This window comes from Silurus aristotelis, assembly GCF_946808225.1.
Source record: "Silurus aristotelis genome assembly, chromosome: 15".
NCBI lineage: Eukaryota > Metazoa > Chordata > Actinopteri > Siluriformes > Siluridae > Silurus > Silurus aristotelis.
The window spans coordinates 10,920,454-10,936,590 of NC_139588.1; the positions used below are offsets into that span (position 1 = coordinate 10,920,454).

Here is a 16,137-nt window from a genome sequence, read left to right on the forward strand (position 1 = left end):
CAGCAGTACAATTTGTACTGGTTCTAAACCAGGGGACCACATTAGAAGCTTTGTTCAGATTTGGTAATTTCACTTTTAATGATATATCAATATTTATCCAGTATTTGGAGATTGGCTTACACAGGTTTTAAAAGTGATTTTTCTGGGCACCCAGTTCAAATGTTTAAAACTGCATGCACATTATGCTTTTGAAGATGGCTGAATTTTCTTGCTGAGATGGTTTCAGAAACAGAACATTTTAATAGTGTCTAGATCGCCACCGTTAAAGACAAGGACTTGTCTTTAAACCAGAAAACTAATAAGACAGATGAAAGCAAATGATGATAATAATAAAAAAAAACAAGCAAGTACCTCACTGTAAATTATCTTGATTTTAGCAATATAGATCAAATTGTTTTTCAGTTAAAACAGCACTAGACCCAGCACATCCAATTATTTTGTAGAAGTAGCAGTGACAGAAAGAGTGATGTTTTGGGAGGGATGAAAAATGCTGTGTCTGCTTTTGACATTTGCAGCAATTGGCTAAACAGGCTTTAGAAAATTAATTACGTGCAAAGTTCACTGGGATGAATGATGTACGCTATTTTTGTTTTGCTTTTATGTCAATATTTTTACTTCTCAAATTAACACAATAAGGGGATTATTTTTTTGTATAAAAGACACAGTTTGGATGATGAGCTGAGCAAGCATTCATCTACTCTGCTTATAGCTCATTTCACATTAAGTGTAGCTTGTTCCTAGGAAATAAGTCATTAATATGAACTAGGTTTTAAATGAACTATTTTCTCCTTGGAAACATTTGGTGAACAAAAAAAAAACAACAACATAAAAAGAAAAAACTCAAATGAATAATGTACTTCATTAATATTGTCACATTGATACATTATTTATCAATACAGTATGTCAAAAAGTAAAACAAAGTAAGTGTAAAAATAAATAAATAATTGCTTGTTTTAATATTGAAATATAATAAGAATAAAAAAAATGGCCTGAACAAATTGTTAATAAAATAATAAATAATCAAATTATAGTGATAAACTGTTTTTATTAGTTTCACACATCTTCGATATTGTAATAAATCATTCAGCTTATTTACTTCGAGAAAAATAAAACATGGACCACAGAAAGCAACAGAGAAAGTTTTCTGAAGAAATCAGATATACACAAATAGGTTAGAGTATCTATAAGACCATATCCAAGCAGATTGATGTTACTGTGACTACACTTGCAAATAGACTGTAGCCAACCTCCCTGGACACTGCGGCAAGAGTAAGATCAACCCCACATTAAAGAGAAGAATAGTGCGAATGATAGACAAAGAGCTAAGGAAAGCTCCCAAAGAGATACTAGCTGAACTCCAAGGTCAAGACACAACAGTGTCTGCTTGTACCATGCATCGCTTTTTGAAAACTTTTTGATTGACAGTGGCCTAAATGGAAGAAGACCATGAAGGGCTTTATGTTAAAAAAAAACATAAAAAAACACGCCAGAGTGGAATTTGTTAAAATGCATTTTGGCAAGCCACAATGTTTCTAGTCACGCATTCTTTGAACAAAATCAAGAGCGTTTTGACAAGTTACATTAAGTCTACAATAAAAAATAAAAAAAACAAAGGTTACTTTGCTGCTTCTGCCATGGCGTGCCTTGAATTTGTGCAAAGCACAATGAAGTTTCCAATCTATCAAGGCATTCAGAAGTGAAACACATTTCCCAGTGTCAGAAAGCTCTGCCTCAGTCACAGGTCATAGGTGCTTCAAAAGAATATTGACCCAAAATACACAGCTAATAGCACCCAAGAATGTCTAAGACTAAAATATTGGACTATTTTGGGCTTAACTTATGTGAGCAAGGATTTGAATCAAACATATATGGAAAGAGCTGACACATGCAATCTGAAAAAGGAAGGGAATGAAAGATGAAGAACTTTGATTGAATTAGATGGTAGGGTTTAATCCTTCTACAGCCTTCACAAAGGTGAATTCATGTCGAGGCAAGTCAAGTTTATTTCTATAGCACTTTTCACAATGGACATTGTCTCAAAGCAGCTTCACAGAATTTAAGAGTTAGGGTAAACAGAACAAGGAAAATGTCAGGTAAATATTAAACATTAAAACTATGGTTGACTATGGTCAATGAGTTAACAATGAAACCTCAACATACCAGCTAGAAGTGAATGTATAGTAATGGCATATGTGTATTTAACATATTTAACCAAGATTGGCCGATAGTATTTGTCTGGGTGTTTGTGAATTGCTTGGTCTGTTTTTCAATGTCAGTTGAATTTACTTGAATCCAGACACAGCAGATCAAGTCTTTCTAAACTTTCTAATGCCTGTCAAGGGTCTCCTTGCATCACGATATTTTTAGTTTGGCTGTTGGTTGTTCAACACTATGAATAGATCCCTACATTGCTAACGTTGCTGCCAAAAGCACTCTATTCCTCATATCATCATATCCTTCAAGATGTTTAGTAAAAACTACCCACATCAATATGTGAACTAAATACCTTTACAATGAATTTACACTAAATTTACACATCTACACTGAGGTCAAATCCCAGTGCTGTCGTTTGTGGGCTCTTGTGTGAGCCCTTTAACTCTCAGCTCATTTCAGTTTATTTGTCAAGTCTATTTCAATGAACATTTCTGCCAAATGAATTCATATGTAAATGCAGCTTGACTTCAAGTTAGTTTAAAAAGGTTAACCTTTCAACAGTAGGGAGCTGAGAGGACATACAAAGCTATTTAAACGAATTTATTTTAGAATTAGAAACGCCTATAAACAGTTTTTTGATCACATTATCCAGGGCCACAAAAAAGGGAAAAGAATATCCAAACTATCACAATTCTCTCTTACCTTTCACATAGTACTTCATTAAGAAACATCTGGAACACTAATGGGGCATCCATTAGACCAAAGGCCATAATTACTTATTCCTCGTGTCCATTTATATACATAAACTAATTTAATATTTCTTCTGATAGTTTCTGAGAGTTGTATGTTTGGAGTCACTGAAGTCTAACATTAATTTTACCTTTAGGATAATGAGTAAGTTTGAATGCACAATCCTCAAATAACAAGTGATCAGACTCAAGTATGTGGTGATGTTGAACTTTTATTTTCTTGGTGGGCTAAAATACACAGAAAACGAACACAGCAGCAAATTGTTACTTGGTAGCCCAAAATGTTTGATGGTTTAAGAGGTCAGGAATTTTTTTTTTTAATCCCAGATAACATTGTGATGAACTGCCAGGTTGTCGCTCTCTGAGGACATTTAGGGCATGTGTCTAATGGGTGCACCTGTTCTCTGCAATAGCGCTATATTCCCAATTCACACTGGTGTTCTTCTAGCAAGTGGCTTCTAACTGCTTTCCAGAGTTCAGTGCTGTTACTCAACCTAAACTGCACAGCTACATCAGAGTTATTCTGGACAGTTATTCATGGACAGGTATTCACTGTCCATGTAAATAGCATAGTTTTTTTTTAAAAGTCTTAAACACAAGCAAAGTTCTCATTTAAATTGCAAAATTACTGCATAATCTAAACAAGAATTTAAGGTGATTGGAAATGACATGTAGGATTTGACAGATCTTCAAATTAAAAACTACAAATAGACTGATTACTTTACCCCTGAATTATCATAATTATTTTAACAAATGCTTTAATACTTAATAAAGTAGAAAATATAATAATTTTTTTTTTCAGTTTATAAAGAGTCAATTGCTGAACATTACTATACAAGTGACATCATTTGGTGACATGGCATGTAATTCCTCAAAGCATGTAAATTTTACACCAATTTTATGTCTATTCCCATTCCGATAACAAGTTTAGGATAATTATACCATTACTGGCACAACAGGAGTTAATCCTGCCAACACCTATTCATACTGGATTTGTGGGAACTAATCTTCACCCATGAAGTACAAATGAAAGCCATGTATTATTCATGCAGACAGATTTAGCAACACAAAGCATTGTGAATTTACACAGGCGTCCAAATTAAATTCATATTTGTACTAGTCACTCCATCCGTGCGCTTTTTATCTCATTTACAGTGTCATAAGCTTAAGAACAATAAATGCATTTGATAAACAGATAAACACTTCTTCAAAAATTGGCATAATATGATAATATATAATGTGGGTGACAGCTTCAATTTACACGCTGTAATCCAAAATTATATATTTCACAGATAACAGCACAAATCTAAGAACTAATGTAACAGAGATGCAAATTTATATCCCAATTGCCTGAGCATAAAGAGGAATTTACACTATAATCATGCACTAAATAATTAGTTATTCCAGCTATTCATAATTATGGCAATTATTTCAATGCCCAGCTAAGTGACAAAAGAAAAAAGCAATATATTAACAGTTTTGCTGCACTGAAGAAAAATGTTTAAGTGAGACTAACTTCCAAACATCCATAATGATCTCTAAACATCAATAGGGAATTTAAAATGAAATTTTATTTTCATTCATTCTCTAGAAGCCATTATTATTCTCACAATAAAAAGGCAAAACTGTATATGCAAAATCTTCTATTTCCGCTGCTCCTATTAGGGGTCGCCACAGCGTAACATCCGTCTCCATACTACTCTGTCCTCTACATCTGCCTCTTTCAAATCATCTACCTGCATGTTTTTTCCTCACCACATCCATAAACCGCCTCCTTGGCTTTGCTCTTTTCCTCCTTCCTGGTGGCTCCATGCTCAGCATTCTTCTACCGATATACCCCATGTCCATCCTCTGCATATGTCCAAACCATCTCAATCTAGCCTCCCTCATCTTGTCTCCAAAATGTGCTACATGCGCGGTTCCTCTAATAAACTCATTTCTAATCCTGTCCATCCTCGTCACTCCCAACGAAAATCTCAGCATCTTCAGCTCCACTACCTCCAGCCCCACCTCCTGTCTTTTACTCAATGCTCTGCACTGTCTCTAAACCATACAACATCGCAGGTCTCACTACAGTCTGATAAACTTTCCCCTTTCACTCTTGCAGATACTCTTCTATCACAAATCCTTCCTGTAACTCTTCTTTACCCACTCCACCCTGCCTGCACTCTTTTCTTCACTTCTTTAACATCTCCATTACTTTGCACTGTTGACCCCAGGTACCTGAACTCCTCCACCTTCTCCACATCATCACCCTCCCTCTCATTCACACACATGTATTCTGTCTTACTCCTACTGACTTTTATTCCTCTTTTCTCCATGCTCTTTTTAACCTGCTCCCTACTCTCACCACAAATAACAATATCATCCGCAAATATCATAGTCCATGGAGACTCTTGTCTGACCTCATCCATCAATCTGTCCATCACCACTGCAAACAGGAAAGGGCTCAGAGCCGATCCTTGATGCAGTCCAACCTCCACCTTAAACCAGTCTGTCGTTCCTACTGCACACTTCACTGCTGTCACACTGTCCTCATACATGTCCTGCGCCACCCTCACATACTTCTCTTCCACACCGACTTCCTCATACAAAACCACAACTCCTCTCTCGGCACCCTGTCATACCTCTAGATCCACAAACACACAATGCAACTCCTTCTGACCTTCTCTATACTTCTCCATAAATATTTTCAAAGCAATTATTTCAAATATTGCTCTTCCTCAGCATAAAACCTTACTGCCATACTGTTGCTCACAGATGATCACCTCTTCTCTCAGCCTGTAACTTCCCCTGTAGTTACTGCAGGTCTGCACATCTCCCTTATTCCGAAAAAAAAAAAAATGGTAATAGCACACTCCTTCTCCATTCCTCAGGCATCCTTTCATCTTCCGAAATTTTGTTAAACAATCTGGTTAAAAACTCCACTGCCATCTCTCCTAAACATCTCCATGCTTCTATTATCTGTTCGAACCGACTTTTCACTCTTCACCCTCTTATTCGCTGCTCTTACTTCCTTCTTACTAATCCAATTCACTTCCTGCTCACAATACTCCCTTCATCTTTTCAACACACTCTCCTCACTAGTCAACACATTTCCATCTCCATCCTTTATTGCTCTAACTTGCAGCACATCCTTCCCAGCTCGGTCCCTCTGCCTGGCCAATCGGTACAAATCCTTTTTCTCTTTCCTTAGTGTCCATACAGCTCCTCATATGCCTTTTCCTTGGCTTTTGCCACATCTCTCTTCACGTGCTGCCGCAACTCTTTGAACTTCTTTTTCCTAAATCTCACACTACAGCCTTCCTCCTTCAGTTTCTGCCATCATTTTTTTTTAATCGTCACTCTCCTCCTCTTATTCTTACAAAACCATCCTACAGACCACCATCCGATGCTGTCTAGCTACACTGTCCCCTGCCAACACCTTACAGTCTCCAATCTACTTTAGGTTTTATCTCATGCATAGAACATAGTCCACCTGTGTGCACCTTCTTCCGCACTTATACGTCCTTCTTTTTAAAATAAGTGTTTACCACTGCCATTTCCATCCTTTTAGCAAAATCTACCACCATCTGCCCTTCCACATTCCTCTCCTTAAGGCCATACCTACCCATCACCTTCTCATCATTTCTGTTCCCTTCACCCAAATGCCCATTGAAGTCTGCTCCAATCACCAATCTTTCTTTTCTAGGTACACCATCTACCACTTTATCTAACTTACTCCATCTAACTAACTCCCTCAACCCATCTTGCAACCAACTTGTGGAGCATAAGCACTTCCAGCTTCACATTCAGAACCCTATCAGAAACTCTCTTCACCTCCACTACACTTTTACTGTACTCTTCGTTCAGGATCACCCCTACACCAATTATTTTTCCATCCACACCATTGTAGGACAGTTTAAACCTCCACCTCCAATGTTCCTGGTCTTACTCCTTTTCCACTTGGACCCTGAACACACAACACATCTACCTTTTTCCTATACATCAAATCAGCTACCTCTCTCTCTTTACCAGTCTGCTTCCTCTTCTCCTCCTCGATCAGCCAACAGTAGCCCAATTTCCACCGGTCCCCTGTTGGCAAACAATATCTGTGGCGGTCGTTGGTAACCCGGGCCTCGACCGATCCGCTATGAAATTCAGATTGCAGATAAACTGAAAGCCACTGTCAAAGAAACCTGGGCTTCCATACCACCTCAGCAGTGCCACACACTGATCACCTCCATGTAATGCCGAATTGAGGCAGTAATTAAAGCAAAAGAGAGCTCACCAAGTATTGAGTACATATACAGTAAATTAACATACAATACATTTCTTAAAACAAATCCAGATTTTGGTTGAGGATTCAATTATGTCAAATATAAATCATTTTGAGCTTATTCCCAAGCTGAAGCCAGGGGGATAATGGAAAAAGTAATTTTTTAATTCAGTCACCTGAAACAACAACTGGCAAACAAAAGAGCATGCAGAGCTGTGTACTTTCTATGATTTAAAGATGTAAAGAGAATTGATAAATGTGATACTACTAAATTATAATTTTTTTTTATAGAATATCAATTCTGTGATCAATAAATAAAAAAGTAAGGAGGACACTGGAACAGACTGAGATGAAAGAAGTACAAATAATCATCTGGCAGGTGCAAAAAGCAGTAAAATGTTTACAAAAATACAGGTTTTGATGACAATCCAACAATATGACTGTGATTATGTTTATTAAATAGACTTATTTAAATTACATAGCCGCTACAATTTAGTACTGTTGCTTCTTCAGAAACACTTGTAACCTTCTTTACAACTACTGCAGCAAAATGCCACATCTGAATTCTTAAACTTTCGTGAATAGAATGAAAAATTAGCATCTAAGGTCTTTATTTGTGGTGTATGTAATACTTTAATCAATATCTAATTTCATGCACATTCATAAAGAATAGCCGTACAGATAAAGGGGTGAAATAAGTCTTTTATGGCTGTGAAATCTTAACAGTCCACATGAAGCGTTGACAGTGATGAAAAAGGTGGTGTACCATTAAGAGAAATGAGAAGTGATGTGATTTCAGTGGTAGGATATATCCTTTTATTCCGGCCCACCAGGGTGGTTACCTTCAGAACTCCTATTTGCTCATTTCCTTTACTACAAGCAAAGTTCATCCCATTGGTGACTATGAATGTGATCATTAGCAGTAGCTTATAAAAGACCCCCTACTGCATCAGGCTTTCTCTTCTTTTCCATTCTCGCCTTGTCAAGAGGTTGATGAGGTCTTGCTAATAATCTGAAATCTTGTTTTTGTTTAACCTGCCTCAGAAAACAGTGCATTGATGTGCACTTTAGGCAAAAGTAATTTACTAATGTTTTATTACACTTACCATGACTGACTGTGGCATTTAATCTGACACTTGAACACGTGTTACAAATGTATTATCAATTATTAATTGATATTAATAATACAAAACACCATTACTGTCTCTGGTGAGTGTATGTAATTGGTTGAGTTGCTAATTTGCCAACAAAACAAGTATGAAGCCTAAACATATACAGTGGAAAAGAAATATTTTTTATGTCTTTACTGATAAGCTTTAGAAGCTGTGTTGGCCATATGCTTACTGGATCTAAAATAAAAATTTGACAGTCCACACCCACTAAAGAACCACAACAGTGGTCACTATACACCCACAAGAGATAAACTACTAGTCACACAAGCGATTTGTCAATTGTTAACGTGAACTGTTAGTTTGTTCTGCCAGGACTTGATAAAGTTAGATAATGTGCATGATGAATGCATTATTATTTTAAAATAACTTCAATAAACACTTACAAAGGCTTGTGCTAGATACAAATGGGAATACTGTACAATGCAGACTGGCATTATGAATACTTTATCAAAACTGAAGCTGGAGCCTTTATAGAACAGAGCTAAGAAAATACACTGAGCAATTCTACAATGTACTGATTTCATTAATGTGCTCTTATGCCTGTTTGAAAATATATTTAAAAAAAAATTGCAACCTGCTTGCATACTGGTTGCACTAGAAGCTCCAGAATCTCAAGACTTGAGATCAATATCTCAGAAAGAGAGACTGGTGGCTTTATTAGGGGAACAGCTGATGAAGCAATGCACATAAATCCATGCTGCATACAACTGAAACATAAGAGAGCCGACATCCTGGTTTGCAAAGAGTATGTGCAGCTGTCTGGGAAAACCAATAAAATGTTGCTAAACCGTCAACAATGATGAAAATGGGCTTTTGACCAAAATTAAGATTTCTGTCAAATACTGATCATGTTTTCTACAGGTGAGACAAATGTGGATAAAGCCAAACATTAAAATAATATTTATTATTGTAATAGGATTTAGGACTAGAATTTTAGCTTACTTGCTGGTAATTGGAAAGTTTTCTCACTATGGTGTAAAACTTTGGGCATAAACTCCTTATCTTGCACTGTGAACAATGCTTTGGAGTTTTTGCCGAGTTAGCTAGAAGCGTCCCTTTCAGGGTCTACCCTAAAAGTTGATGCCGCTAGCATTGTCTGTGCACTAGGGACAGATTTGGCAGTTTGCTGATAAGAGCACTTAAATTAGAAGAAACCTTTTTTTAAGGTGAAACAATGGTTCCACTGGTCCACAGTGTAGCCTGGAAGTGAGGCTAAGCAAATTTCAACTGGCCATATAAACCAGTGTGTGAGTATATGTATAAGTGTATATAACATGATTTTAGTTTAGTAAACAGCTTTTTTCTTCAATCTATACAGCTAAGCATAACTATTGGATGGCACGGTGTTCGAACATGGGTGCAATGGTGACTTAGTGGTTAGGGCTTTGGATTACTGACTACAGAGCTGGCACTGTTTGACAATTGAGCAAATCTGCATGATTCTCTTCTGCTTAGCTTGTTTTGGATACAAATATCTGCCAAGAGTGTAAATGTAACTATAAATGTCACACTATGACCGAATCCAGCATGGCTGCTTAAAGAACTGATGCGGTGCTATATTTAGAAACATATTAATCTATCTGCTTTAATACATGAGTATGTGCTCAGGCCAGCATCTCTCCAGTGATACTCCTTAAGTTTCATTCGAACATGAAACCGCCAGCCAGCAGGTCAGTGATGAACTGATCATCTGTTTGTGTCTCAGCACAGGTTTGATAAGTAAAGGAAATGAAGCACACTTGTAGGTAGGTAAAGAGGTGCAACAGTCATGCACACTCAAAACACAGGTCAAGAAACGCCTTAAGTGCTAATCGCCCCACATTACAGTTAGATCCGGGCAGCAGTGAAAAGGTGACTCACTACTTACATTTGCCATATTTTACATACTGGATGTTGTTTTATTGCAGTTCGTGTGTGCTTTAGTATAGCTGACTGATTGTTAGCAATAAAGTAATAAAGTCTAGTAATAAAGACTAAACTCAATGTCCTCAACAACTACAGCAACATAAAACAATAGCCTGTAAGAATTTTGAATGATTCTCATCCTTAAAAGTAAGCTGTATCAGGATGGTAAGTGTTTTACAAACTCCATTAAGTTTGTCATGAATGCACAGTAATGAAAGGAATCAGTAAATAATGGTATCAGAACCTAAACCTCTGTAGGAAAAGCAATCACCATTATTTTGCACAATGAAATACAGTATCATTTGTATAATGCTGTCAAAACACACCTCTTAACATGTAAATGACGGTTGAAGACATAAATAAATAAATAAATAAATAAATAAATAAATAAATAAATAAATAAATAAATAAATATTTGATTAAATAAATAAAGAATAATTACTTATTATATTACACAAATATTACACAAATTACCTTTCTTTTTTGTATGTGTTCAGTTATAACAAATTTTATTTCGTATTTGGTATAATGCACACATTTATTTATTATACTTTTTTTGTTTCTGTTAAAAGAATATAGCAATGTTCATAATCGTCTTTATTGTTAGCTAGCTATTTTACAATATCTCACTCTGTCTGTTTAATGAAATACTATTTGTCCTACTCTTCAAAATTTTTAAATGCCATTTTCTAACCCAGTTAACATTTCATCATAATTAAGAGAAATTCAGGGCACCTGAAAAACCTCCAGTGTTCCAGCTCGCAAAGCAGGAAGGACAGACACAAAGCCAGCTTGACACGAGCAAACTGGTACAGAGGTTTACATCTTGCAGCTCTTTATGTGAGACTAGTATCAAATTCATTTTCTGGGATCACAAAAAAACATATAATCTGTATTTTATTTAACACAGTATTACCAAAGAGTACTTTGATTATAACAAGCAGGCTCAGGGGGAAATGATTCAAATAGATACTGTGGCACATTCAACACGATGCATTTACAATAATCACAAAAAGCAAAAAATAAGCCACTGAGTTACTATATAATATATTTTCCAACAAGTAAAGCTTAGAACATTTCCATAAAATAAATAAAGCTCTGAACCTGAAGTTGTATCATGAAGATTGTAGAAGAGTGCAAGAGTGTGCAAAGCATAATCATTAATACTGTTATGAGTTTTAAATATAAACAGATATAAATACTTTAATGTTTTTTCCCATTCCATAATTCCTTATTTCACAATTTTAAAGGTGCATAATCCTCTGGCATACAGTGTATATTTATGGGAAATTATATTACACTATTTATCCTTCTTAAAATAGCTACTGTATTATCTGATAATTGTCAACTTGAGTAAATTCAATTCAAATAAACAAAGTTCTGCATCAAAATCATTCAATTGTGTTTTTCATCAAATAATACATGATAATATTTATCTGCGATAGTGTGGGAAATTAAATTAAATTTTCCACCCACTCTGTCTATACGAATCTTAGTACTGAAGGATAAAGATCTGAACAACAGAAGATGCTTATAAAAAAACTTTTGCTTTACATCATTGCATAAGCCATATGTAAGAAGTCACTATCAATGAAGTTTGACAGGTATTTATCTTTTGTTCTCAACTGATTCCATTCAGAAAAGCTTATTCCAGAACCCAGTCCTTTCTCCATCCTCACAATGTGATATTAGCAGCCCAGCTAGACTGCATTCAGCACCTCCCACTGCACAGCAGGCCAATCATCAGATTAGTCCCTGCCGCTAGGGACCACAGAGAGATCTATTATAGTCTCAATCGGATTCACAGATCCATTCTTCCATATTAAGGCATCCTCTGGAAGGCCCAAACTGAACGGTTGAAGATGAAGCGTGCCATCTGTAGGAGGGGTATTACCTTTGTGGAAGCGATGCCATTTAGAATAGCATAAATTAGAGAACTTTGTTTAGAGATCAATGCATAGTTTGGACTTTATACTATGATCCAACATGCCAGAGTAATCAATCTGACACTTCTGTCTGGCAGGCTTTGAGAGGAAACTTAAAAGGGAAAAATAAAAAAATAAAAATAAAAAAAAAATAATAATAAAGGCCAGTTTGATGGAAAGATAGATAGAATACATTGTAAATCCTAATTTTAGTATCATTATTCAAAATATATGCAAAAGTATTTAAATTACTAAACATAGTGTCCCATAAATGTACCTAAGCACACAATCCCTCAGTAATCTTGTTGATCATTTAATAACTTTTTTGTACTTCATTTTGGAATTTATAGCCTTAATTACAGGGATATTTTTTTAAATGTACATTAAAATTAATTAGTAGCTGTAACCACATACACTATGCAAAAGAACACAAAACACTTTTTATCATCATTTCATAAGGGAAAATATGTCAATTCTGCTCAAGTAAGTAACATGATTATTATAAATTGTCTTTATTTGCTAAAGATAAAATATAACTGCATCTTTCATATGTTCCAGGAAGATGGATTAAACTCCAGTCCTTTAGCTGAACTGATTCTTTTTCATGGGATCACATAAACCACTTGATCTCTACACAACCAGAGCCATAATAATACTTGTCCTGCACAAATACATTTAAAAATGCTAACATACTGTACATAGTAGTGGGTAGAAGGATCAACTCAATAATACTTTGCTTGTGCACCCAATGCAATGGGTCAGAATAGGCAAGCATTTCTATGTTCGTTTCTTAAATTACATGTTTTACATGTTCCTGGTGCTCCAAAAGACATGCATACATGTACATAAATAGGCTGTATAAATCATCTGCTGTCCAGAAATGTATAAGAATAAAAATGTATTACCCAAATATTTGAGGTCCTTGCAGATATGCACAGGTTTTAAAAATTGGGATAGTTTACTATATGCCAAATCCATCATAGCCTCTTTTAGAACACTTCAGGTCCAAGATAGATGATACAGCAAGCACATATCCTCCCTTTTGCTGCTTCTGCAGATGTGTATTTCTAAAGTCATAGGCTTTCCACTTGCTGCTGAAAGAGCAATTCTTCTCATTTACAGTAATGGTTGGAATGATGAACCGGTGTTGTTCAGTTTATTGGCAGGAAGAGGGACAGTTCCAAGAAGATGTTTTGCAAATTGAGCAAAAGAGATGCCAATCAGTATAGCCTTATTTTTAAATAAGGTTTTTAAGCCTCAAGGAATAATAATTAATTTATTTTTTGATAAAATGAGAAGATAAGAAATATATATTAGTATACCATACACAGACTGGGTAATTGATTACAAGATTAAAAATAAATCTATAAAAATCAATATAAATAACTTTGTCTTTTGGATTTCTTTTAGCCATCATAATGGGTCACTGCTAATTCCTAGTAAAAGCTACCAAACAGAGAATATGCTTAGAGGAAAGTGCTTAAGTGCAGGAATATACTGCAGTGATTTTCATACAGTTCTGGCAATAGTTGTGACATCATGATAAAACTGCTGACAATAGGGTGTGTTTTTCTTGTTGTGCCACTCAAGAACTTGCTCGGAAAGTCTTTAAAATGACACTGTTGCCTATACTTGCAGAAAATAAAAGAATTTCATATAATTAATTGGAGATGAATTTACAGATTAAGTATCAAGTATGAATAAACTCCACTGTGTGGAGAAAAAAATCTTTTTTTCTGCTGAATAAAAAGTCAATGACTGTCTTCATAGTGAGCTGTCATTTGTCATTACGATTTTAGTATTGAAGTATTTTGTATAAATCATTTGGTGAGACAATTTATGAGCTAAAAAATAACTCAATTCATAACCATTTTCAACTGATTAGAATCCCAGATCCAACCCTGACACTTGAAAACCAGCATTTGGATACCAACCCTGTTACTTAAGCCCAGTAAGTCTAATGTTTGGGAGTCATGTTTTCCATAAAAGGAACTGGACTACCTAAAAATCAATACGCAATTGAAGGTTAAAGTTTAGGAGCTCTTTTCACAGCTAACCTTTCGTTGCAGAGATATTCCGTAAGCTTTCACTGAGCCTTTCTCTCACAGAGAGGACACCTTGAGGAGTGATAAAAAGACTCACACCATACAGGGTGATGCAGAAAGCCACTGACCAGAGCAACTGGTGCATGGTGAGAGGTTTTGAATGACAGTTCTTAGATAAAAGCTGCTTCACTATGGCAGAGTCAAAGAGAAGGCTTTTAGATAAGTGGCATAAAGAACTTATGGTATTATATTTGTCCATGTGAGACTAAATTACTGCAGACAATTATGCTTGACCATATTGTTTGGGATACTGTATATGTATTATATATGAGAAATAAGGCTCTTCTGGGTAATCATGTGCCGTGTAGATAATGTTTGTTTGTTTTAATAGTGTGCATCCAGAGGGTAATGATAAGACTGTGTTTGTGGTTTAGTGTTTGTGTGTCCTTCCCAATAATCAGACTCATGCTTTATTCAGGATGCGCTCTGTAGGGGGGTATTTCTTCTTAGTAAAGTCAGCTCATCAGCCGAGCCGCCCGGCTATTAGTGCACAGAGTGGAGGAACGCTGGCTGTGTCACTCTGGCAAAACCACATGCAGCATTAAAATCTAAGGCATAGACACATGCACAACATAAACCTCCTTTAAATAGAGCTCATGACTGTTACGTCTTACTTAATGTCCTTCAGAATGTTTTTCTAAACACTTCTAAATTTCAATACACACAAGAATACATCACTCCTACTTTTTTATACATTAGGCAGTGAGAATTGCAAATAAAAAAAAGATAGAACAACTAGCCACAAATATCTCTCATGGCAGTTTCATATCAGCATTCTAAACGTCACAAAGGCACAGTGACAGATCATCTTCCTACAACTTGAAAGGCTGCATGTAAATATGTAGTAAATATGCTCTTATTAATTCTTTAGGGACATTGCTCTTGAGAAAACAATAGCAGGATATGAAAATCTATATATGAGGGGGAAAAAAAGAATCAACTGGAACGGATGATGTCAGAATATCCTTACAGATTTGACACCAGAATAAGCTCACCTATATTGTGAATGTTGAACATTTAATAGATTATAGATTTATTCCCTCTGTAATATTACAATAATCACCACTCATTTGGGAAGGTTTAGTAGATTTTTAGTAGGGCTATGAGCATTTGTGTTCATTCAGACACAAGCATTAGTGAGGTCAGGCACTGATGACAGCCCCGGAGTGCAGTCAACATTGCAGTTTATCACAAAGGTGTTCAGTGCGGTTGAGGTCGAGGCTTTGAGCTAGACACTCAAGTTCTTTCACTTTAAACTTAGCAAACCATGTTTCCTTGTGCATAAGGACCTCTTAGTTCCAGTTAAGGAAATTGAAAATCTACACCATACAATGACATTAAATACAGTACATCCGTGCATTAGCTTTGTGTGCATATGTCTATGATGCTTGGGTGCCCATATCTTTTTGGCCAAATAGTACATTTGACTGTTTAGGCATGAGATACTTTAGTACATTTTACCTTTTTATTTTCACTAACAAAAACAATTTATAAAATAATGCTATTTAGACTGGCATGAGCAAATTACAACAATTTCTGAAGCCAAACTGTTCAGCACAACATGCAGGCTGTCAGACTGAATTAACAATTCATGTGCTTAACCAGCATGAGGCCAAGTTTTAAAGCCAGGGTCTGAAGGTCTGAATACTCTGCCCTATCACTTAACCAAAAACACTGAGGGAAATAAAGGAATCTTCTAATTGTGAGCATACCATAATGTGATCCAATATTTATATTTATGCCATTTGGCAGACGCCCTTATCCAAAACAACTTATAATCGATCAGGGGAGGGTTACGGGCCTTGCTCAAGGGCCCAGAAGTGGCAACTTGGTGGTGGGGTTTAAACTTGTGATACAAAGTCCGATGCC

At 35.9% G+C, this 16,137-nt stretch overlaps 1 protein-coding gene across 2 annotated transcripts in view; it reads right to left on the bottom strand.

Annotated features, from left to right (window-relative positions):
- Window positions 1-16,137, bottom strand: part of kcnh5a (potassium voltage-gated channel, subfamily H (eag-related), member 5a) — a 121,602-nt gene that overhangs the window by 47,030 nt on the left and 58,435 nt on the right. The window lies entirely within an intron of this gene.